This window comes from Suncus etruscus, chromosome 13, assembly GCF_024139225.1.
Source record: "Suncus etruscus isolate mSunEtr1 chromosome 13, mSunEtr1.pri.cur, whole genome shotgun sequence".
Lineage (NCBI taxonomy): Eukaryota > Metazoa > Chordata > Mammalia > Eulipotyphla > Soricidae > Suncus > Suncus etruscus.
In genome coordinates, this window is record NC_064860.1 from 17,680,092 (window position 1) to 17,689,194 (window position 9,103).

Genomic DNA, 9,103 nt, shown 5'->3' on the forward strand with positions numbered 1-9,103 from the left:
TAATATGTGTGTTGGGATAAAAAACACAGTCTAGAACTTAAATCACCAGAGAGGCAAGAAGGCCTTTGAGGTTCAGAACCCATCTGAAAACCAAGAAGATACAGAATTCCAGGGCTGGAGATGGCTAGACGTCTGGGCGTGCAAAGAATGTCAAATATGACCACCCACATCTACCTCTCCCCAGTTGGTAGCTACTTTGTGGCAACGTTTGGGGAAATTATAAATTGATATGGCAGAGGCAAGAGTGTCCATTTACCTACACCCATCTTGAGTTAGAGAGTCTTGAAGGGCACATTGTGCTCAGTTTTAACACAGAATAATCTGTGCACAGCAGCAACACTGCCATCTCCTTGAGCGAAGTGAAATGGAAACTTGCAAAAGCCTTAACAGCATATGCTGGTTTGCATGTTCTCATTGTAAGTGTTGAGTATGTTGATGGAATCTTCTCCATCTTCTTGGTACCTCTGGATTTCCCTGAATTTTGGCAGATGGGTCTGACTGGTGGCATTAGGCTTCCCAGGGGTGGTGGGACCACCTTCATAGGAGGTGACTGAAACCAGGACATAGACAACAACCAGGAAAAGTCAAAGAGAAATAATTTCCCAATAGTGGTGGGGCCCCTTTCATAGGAAATGATAGAAACTTTCATAGGCAAGACTCAAAAAGAATAAAAAAGAAATGATTTCCTTCATATGTTTTTTGAAAGTCAATACTGGATATGAAATCCATAGGTGTTCACAATAGAAAAGCTTTCATGAGTCAATAGTGGAACAAAAAATGGTTGCCCTCTCACCACAGAAATAAAAGCTACTAAAATAGGAGTATATTCTTTTACAAAACTAAGATTTTTCCCCTTACAGAGCATTTTAGAAGCTTTAAAAAACAAGCAAACAAATAACAAATTCTAAAGATAACAGTTGATCATAGGGAATTCTTGCACATCTTCATTTTTCATAACTACACAGTGCTGAGACTTACAGATTGAACTCAAATTTTTTTTTCAATAACTTTATCAACTGCTGGCAACCAACACTCTAATTCACATTCTATGCGAAATCCTTGGTCACATCCCTGACTATTTCCTTCCTGGCCTGGGTTTTTCTGCTTCATTGAGCTCTCTATGTTAAAACTGGGCATCCATAGCTGAGAATACCAAACTGGTAATACTAGCTACTTCATGAGTCATAAGGTTAAAACTAGTGCAACAGGTTGGTTTATTGCTACAAATACCATCCAAATTTGCCTTTGACTCTTAACATTATTCCAATTATTTCTTCTCTGGCAGGCATAGCAAAAAACCCTCATATTCTTCAGAGGCTATACTGCCATCATTGTCTGAATCAAGAGGAACCCCGGGGCATGGACTTTGTTTCTATTTATAAAGCATACTTTATACTCTGTTTGAAGGTTCCAAGTGTACTATGTCTATCAGAGTCACTTGCATGATGAAAATAAGATTAAAATATAAAAATGATTTTGAGGATTTTTACCTTGGTTCATTGAATGTCTTATATTAGATAAGAATCTATTGATTAACCTTCAAATGGAATGGTTTGACATTTCATTTTAAAAAGAGGTCTCTTAAAAATGATTCCTTTCCTATTGGATGATTAAGGCACTTGTTAGCACCCTGGCTCAATCCCTGACATTGTATATGGCTTCCCACACTAGCACCTCCAGAGATCACTCCTGAGCACAGAACCAAGATCCGACCTTGAAAATTGCCATTGTGGCCCAATCCTCCCCACCCTCATTCTTTTTTATTTTTATTTTTTTGGTTTTTGGGCCACACCCAGTAACACTCAAGGGTTACTCCTGGCTATGCGCTCAGAAGTTGCTCCTGGCTTGGGGGACCATATGGGATGCCAGGGGATCGAACTGTGGTCCGTCCAAGGCTAGCACAGGCAAGGCAGGCACCTTATCTCTTGCGCCACCGCCCGGCCCCTCCCACCCTCATTCTTAGGGTTAGGGTTCCCTTACCAGGGAGGTAGTGGAATTGACTCAAATCTGGATTCCCTTCTGGGTTACAGCAATTGTAATTGTACTACCCCCAAACTATCTCTGATGAGAGGAAATCTGAACTTTCTTTCATCGCCTTTCATCTCTTGTAGGCTAAAGCCAAAAGTAAACTAAACTTCAGGAAAGCAATGGGTAAGAGCAGACAGCAAAGCTGAAAAGGGTGCAAGGAGATAGAAGAGCATGAAGGGTTTGCAAAGATGAAGAGCCCATTGCAAGCATGAAGAATAAACCCCAAATTCCGTAGGAGGGCCTTAGCCCTCTATTCTCCAACCATTTCCAATATGCCTTGAGTATTAAGAAGTTTTCTGCACAGTTAGGGGTGGTGTGGCACTGGGATGAAGAGGGTAGAGAGCTATGAGAGCCCCTCTACCTCCACATACCTGCTTCCTCTGTCTTTTTTTTTTTTTTTTTTTTTGTGGTTTTTGGGTCACACCCGGCAGTGCTCAGGGGTTATTCCTGGCTCCAGGCTCAGAAATTGTTCCTGGCAGGCATCGGAGACCATATGGGATGCTGGGATTCAAACCGATGACCTCCTGATGACAGGCAAACGCCTTACCTCCATGCTATCTCTCCAGCCCCGCTTCCTCTGTCTTGTCCAAGGAGATGGTCACTGGAGAGATGTAGAATCAGGCACTTAATGTTGGCAGGAAGCCTCTGGCATTGCTCCTCCTTTAACCAAGACTGGAGGACAGAGTGCATCTGTTGTCCAAGCCTAAAAGCCAGTTGCTGATCAGCTCAGTTAACTGTCCCAGCCTTCTATTTTGGGATCCTGAAAATGACACTTTGCCCTCCTGCTGCTGAGAGAATTAATGACTAATACCAGGACATGCCATGGCTGAAGCTGTGGCCAGTGTTGAGCTCTTATGTGCTACAGAGGAGGAGGCAGGCAGAATGTGCTCCCTACCCACCGAGTGCTGCAGAAGTTTCTCTCCCCCACCCACATCATTTCATGGGCCAGAGGGTGACATTACTCACTTTGGGAAATTGATACCTAATACTAGCACTCCACACTTCTATTGCTATCAGCATGATCAAAGAAACTCAGGCAAGTAAAAAGGGTGATAGCTGAATCTGATTCCTTTGCCTTGCTAAAGCAATATGTGTGTATAGTATATACACATGGCCAACACAGGACAGACCCTGATTTGAATTCCACCATCCCATATGGTCCCCTGAGCCTGCCAGGAACGACTTCTGAGTGTAGAGGCAGGAGTAACTCCTGAGCACCACTGGGTGTGACCCCCTAAACGCACACGCACGCGCGCGCGCGCGCACACACACACACACACACACACACAAAAGATTTCTCTCTAAATAGGACGATTTTACAAAAAGAGATTTTATACAGAGATGGCAAAAGTAGGAAACCCATTATGCAAAAGACTTCTTTTTTATTTTCAGGGCATTATGCAAAACCACATCCTTGGAACTTTGCATTAAATGGCTGGCAGATAATCTCTGGGAAGAACATGTCAATGCCCTGAGTACTGCTAAGAGACCCTCTCCCCACAAAATCTCAATTTCAAAGAATGACTCAGCACTAAGGTGGTAGCAAAATATATTATCACTGAGACAATAATTCTGAAGCCAGAGCTTTACCTGTAAAATATGTACAGCCTAATCCCTCAAGGTTATGTATGATGTGGCCTGTTTAGTCAAAAATTTGTTTACAATGATTAAATAAAATTAAGCCTGGATTTCTTGGACTAGAAATAGTAGCTTAGAAGAAATTGCTGTAGGACTGTGGGATTTGTTCAAATATGCACCTTTCTATAGGCCGGGGTTCGTATGGAACCTGGAAACCCCGGTGGAGGGAGCGATACCGGAACATTGTATGTCTAAAACTCAACTATGAATAACTAAAAATCATAGTGGGGTTTTATTTGACATTTTTTGACAACCTAATTTTATATCAGTAGAAAGATGCAATGAAGGAAGCATAGGAAAGCATTTTGACTTCTGAACAACCGCTGTCTGTACTCGATTTAAGGCTTTCTCGATTTTAGTCTTTCTCCATATTACCACTATTCCAATATTATTCTGTTGCCACTTGTTGTCCTCGCAGTATTCCTTGGACATGTCTGCCATCACTCAATTTTAATGATAACTTTTGGTTCATAATTTTTTTTCAACTCTAGAAGGTGAGCTTTGTTCGTGATGGCTACTTGGGAGGCTCAAGAACACATCAAGTTGAAGCCCACTGAAAATCATGGTGTTTTAATAAAATATTTTAAATTAAAAGTTATGTACCTCTCTAATTGTTTGATTATTTTATGGTTAGAGGGAGCTAACTAAACTCTCTTCCATAACCAACTTATATTTTTATAAATGACATCCTAGAGATCCAAATGCTTTTATAGCATTTAAAGGCTCTACCCACCTCCACCACAGTTTTGAAGCTTTGGCTTCCAAGATTTCCTTTTAGGTTTTTGTCTTACAACATATCTATATAGGTTGTATTCCCCTCCTTATTACAAGAGCAAACACACAACAATACACTCTGGAGATTGTAATATCTTTTCTGAAACCTCAAATCTGGAGCAGTATGGAAAAAAGAATTTTACCTAGAGGATAGAATAGCACTTTTCTTTCAAAAGAGGTAAGATTATGAATTGAAAATATTTTTAAGACAAAAGAACTGAGGCAGTGAGGAAAAGCTCTGGATGTCTGTATACATAGCCTGCCCATGTCTATGCAGATAACCAGTCACTGCAATCGTGGCAGTGTCCCCTTCTCTTTATATAAATTGATTGATTACTCAGATTCCTCCCATATTTTAGTTTGCAGATCCCTGGTTTGCAAACTCTCTTTTTTAGTGCACAGTAAATGCTGACTGATGAAAACAAGGGTGATTCATTGATTTCGCTTCTGTTATTAATAAAATGTCACATGATTCATCTGAAAAGGGTTTAGAATGAGGGGTTTCCTTATCTTTCTCTTTCTTTTTGCACTTTGGCATGGTTTGATTTCGGGACCAAGACATTGTGTGGTGCTTGTCTTTATTGCTGTAGTGCTCACTGGATATTTATTTTTGTTATTTCTTTCTGTATTGTTGTGGTGTTTCAATTACCTTTTTTATGTCCTCTCTCAAACTGAGGTTGAAAGCCTCTAGAAGGACTCCGCCCATTTTCAGCTTACTTGATTTTTCATTTATTTTTTTAATTTTTTGTTTGTTTGTTTTTGGGTCACACCCGGCGGTGCTCAGGGGTTAGTCCTGGCTGTCTGCTCAGAAATAGCTCCTGGCAGGCACGGGGGACCATATGAAACGCCGGGATTCGAACCAACCACCTTTAGGCCTGGATTGGTTGCTTGCAAGGCAAACGCCGCTGTGTTATTTCTCCAGGCCCGTATTTATTTTTTATTTTTTAATTTATTGTTTTCTACCCCATTCTTTTACTTTTCTTTCCTTCAAACAAAACCACATAACTTGAATTATCTAGCTCCGCCTCTCAAATAAAGGGGGAAACAAGAGAGGGTACCAGGACCAAACAGATATATGATCACTAATAGTAAGCTAGACAAAGAGGGGCCCACCTACTCTAGCAGCCCCGGGTGTGATGGTGGGGGATATGGGTTTCAGGAAGGGAACGTGGATGGGGGGGATGACAAATTTGGTGATGGGTATTCCTCTGATTCAATGTTATTATGTACCTAAAATACTACTGTGAAAGATATGTAAGCCAATATGATCAAAATAAAAATTAAAACAAAATGAGGGGTTTCTTCTAGATTATTCCCATGCCACCACTAGGGTTTAAAAAGCAGGAAATGCCTTTCTTAGCTCCACTCAGAGAGACTCGAAGACAGAAAAATACCCACCAGGTGAATTCTACCCACTCCCCCCCTTTTTTTTTTTTTATTAAATAAGTAAACTACTTAATTGAATTTCGGTGAAATACATAGTTACAAATTGTTCATGATTGAGTTTCATTTATACTATGTCCAAAACCTTATCTTCACCAGTGTACATTTCCCACCACCAATGTCTCCATTTTTCCTCCTGCCCTCCACTTGCCTGCCTCTATTTGTCTGTCTATCTCTCTCTCTAGCTATCATCTATCTATCTACCTATCTATCTACCTACCTACCTACCTACCTACCTACCTACCTACCTACCTACCTACCTACCTACCTACCTACCTACCTATCTATCTATCTATCTATCTATCTATCTATCTATCTATCTATCTATCTATCTATCTATCTATCTATCTATCTATATCTCTCCCTTTTTTTTCTTTCAGACATTAAACCCACTCCTTCCTGCCAGCTTTAAAAGGAAAATGAATGAGACCAGGACCAAAAGAAGGAAGGTGTTTACAATAGCTAAAGAAAGAAAGGAAATGGATTCTTTCTATCAAATCATTCAGTTCTGCCCCAAACGAGACTCCTAGCGCATGAAATTCTCACAGGTGGTAAGATAAATTGGGAGTCAGGGGTAGGATGTTGGGGTGAATTCCCAAGAAATACTCAGAGATACTCTATCAACTGCTAAATCATTCAGTGTTAGGATCTGGCCAACCACTGTGACTCATGGCTATAGGGGGCAGAAGTCTCAGGAGTTTCCAGTCTTACACTAAGTAGTGCTGAAGAACCCAGTTTACAGTCTTGCACCTGCAGCATGCAAAGCAAGCATCCCAGATCCCAAAGCTAGCTTCTGGGCCCTTGAGTTAAAGTAAAACAATGCGTCTGTGATGGTTCCACTGGGAATCATACACCAATATATGTGTGTGCACTCACTGTTAGAGACTTACAGGAGTAACCTATAGATGGTGTTGGAAGCTCTGCATATATGAACAAGAGTTCATTTGGATTGAGGGTGTAGCAGAAGGCTTTGGACTACTGTAATTCATGCAGAAAGGAGAATCTGCCCCCTACCATGATAATCCCACAGAGGTTTCAGCCAAAACAAGATTATCTGGGAAGTCAGTGGCCATTATTTTCTTTTGGAACTAGGTGGAGGAGCAACTCCAGGACTAGGACCATTTTTCTGCAGGGAAGATGGCAGCAGTGGGAGGAGCTGCTTGAGATCCTTATTTTAATTCTTTTAATTTCAGATATATATATCTATAAATAGTATGTGGTTCAAAATACATTTTAATATAAAAGATTTTAGTTCATGTACAATACATTTCACTGCCGAGGTGGGTCTTTTGGGAACTCCAGCACTTCCCAGCCTTGGGCTTCAGACCACCAACCCCGTCTGACAGTCTCCGGGATGCCTGGTCCAATCCCCAGTGGTACCAACGTGGGCTCCTCGGGACGCTCTCCTAGCAAAGCCATGGCCACATGCATGGGGAAATCCACGGTTTGACAGAGGAAAAAATTCCAGCTGTGGAACAAGAAATGCAGGCCGGACCACCTACCTCAACGGGCACTGGAGAGACGTGGCGATTCTACACCGAGGACTCTCCAGATCTCAAAGTTGCCTGTTCCAGTACTGGTTATGTGTCTCCTGTTCATTGCTTCTGTATTTATGTTGTACATTTGGGGCAAATACACATGTTCATAGATTCGGCTACATCCATCTGTGTCATCTGAAGAAGGAAAAAAAAATCAACATATCCTGGACCAAAAGCATGATTTTTCTGTTCATGGGAAAGAAATTTTCTGTAAGCTGATTGTTTTACAGGCAATATGAAATCAGTTTTTTTCTCTCTGGGTAATAAAGTTTATAATTTATTTTATAAAAAAATAATAAAATATTCTCACATAGATTTGGTTCTTTATTCATTATATTTATCCATTTATATTAAATGCTATTTTATTTATTTCTTAGAGATGACTTGGTTTTATAATTATTGTATTCATCACATATTTTTTCTACTCAAACTTTATAGTACCTGGCACTTTTAGGTTCTAAATTGTTTATTGCTTAGCTTACACCTTGATGCTGATTATATTTATAAACAGAAATGTTGGAGCTGGAGCTAAAGCACAGCTATTGCATAGCAGGTAGGGCATTTGCCTTGCACATGGCCAACCCGGGTTAGATCCCCAGCATCCCGAATGGTCCCTCAAGCCTGCCAGGAGTAATTTCTGAGTGCAGAACCAGGAGCATCCACCAAGTTCCATCAGGTGTGGCCCAATTCAGCCCAACAAAAGAAATGTTGGTTAAGTTCAAATTCCAAGATAACAAAAAGTCAAATATTCTTTAAAAAATCTATAGATACTTTGACTTATTCCTAGAGAATAATTATTTTATTTAAGACAATACATAGACTTTAAGAATTGCAGCAGTGACGGGCCCGGAGAGATAGCACAGCGGTGTTTGCCTTGCAAGCAGCCGATCCAGGACCAAAGGTGGTTGGTTTGAATCCCAGTGTCCCATATGGTCCCTCGTGCCTGCCAGGAGCTATTTCTGAGCAGACAGCCAGAAGTAACCCCTGAGCACCGCAGGGTGTGGCCCAAAAACAAACAAACAAACAAACAAACAGAAAAGAATTGCAGCAGTGTTAATAGTAGAATTCAAAATTAATAAATGTTTCTATTGTTCTTTGATTATAAAGAAATAAATCAGGTGCTAACTAAAAAACAGGGGGTATCTTTGTGCTTAATGAATCTTAATAATTACATTTTGCAAATATAGAAGCTATAAAAGTCTATTATGAAAGTATGATCTTACTCAATGGTGCCTCATTATTAGGATTTTATTAAAAATTTTTAATCATAGTCAGTCTTGCATCTAAGTAGAGCTTTCTTTTTTCCCCCATTAATCAGAATATCTCAAAATGTGGTTCACTGAAGACTGATTAAATGTTTGATTAAAAGACGGATTCTGGGGCTTCTCCTTCAGCCCATAATTTAGAATGTCTGAACCTGGGGCTCTGAAACCTGCATTGTGAACACACGGAAATGTGCCCCCAAACTTCAGCTCAACTCTCTACAAGTCAGAATGAACTAAAGCAGAAAATTAGTGGGAGAGAGAAGTACCCCCTGCCCATGTGATTATTAAGTTGGGCTCTGATAGATCAGTGGGAGAAAAGAGCACATTTCATTCATTTGCAGTAGGGGTGTAATTAGGGCTTCAAACCTTAAATAATAAATTTAAATAAAACATTAAAATTTATTGATTTTATTAATA

General features: G+C 40.3%; 1 pseudogene; it reads left to right on the top strand.

Moving 5' to 3' along the window:
- The first annotated feature begins 7,229 nt into the window (after positions 1–7,229).
- On the top strand, positions 7,230–7,531 carry LOC126025571 (protein transport protein Sec61 subunit beta-like; annotated as a pseudogene).
- The last annotated feature ends 1,572 nt before the right edge of the window (positions 7,532–9,103 follow it).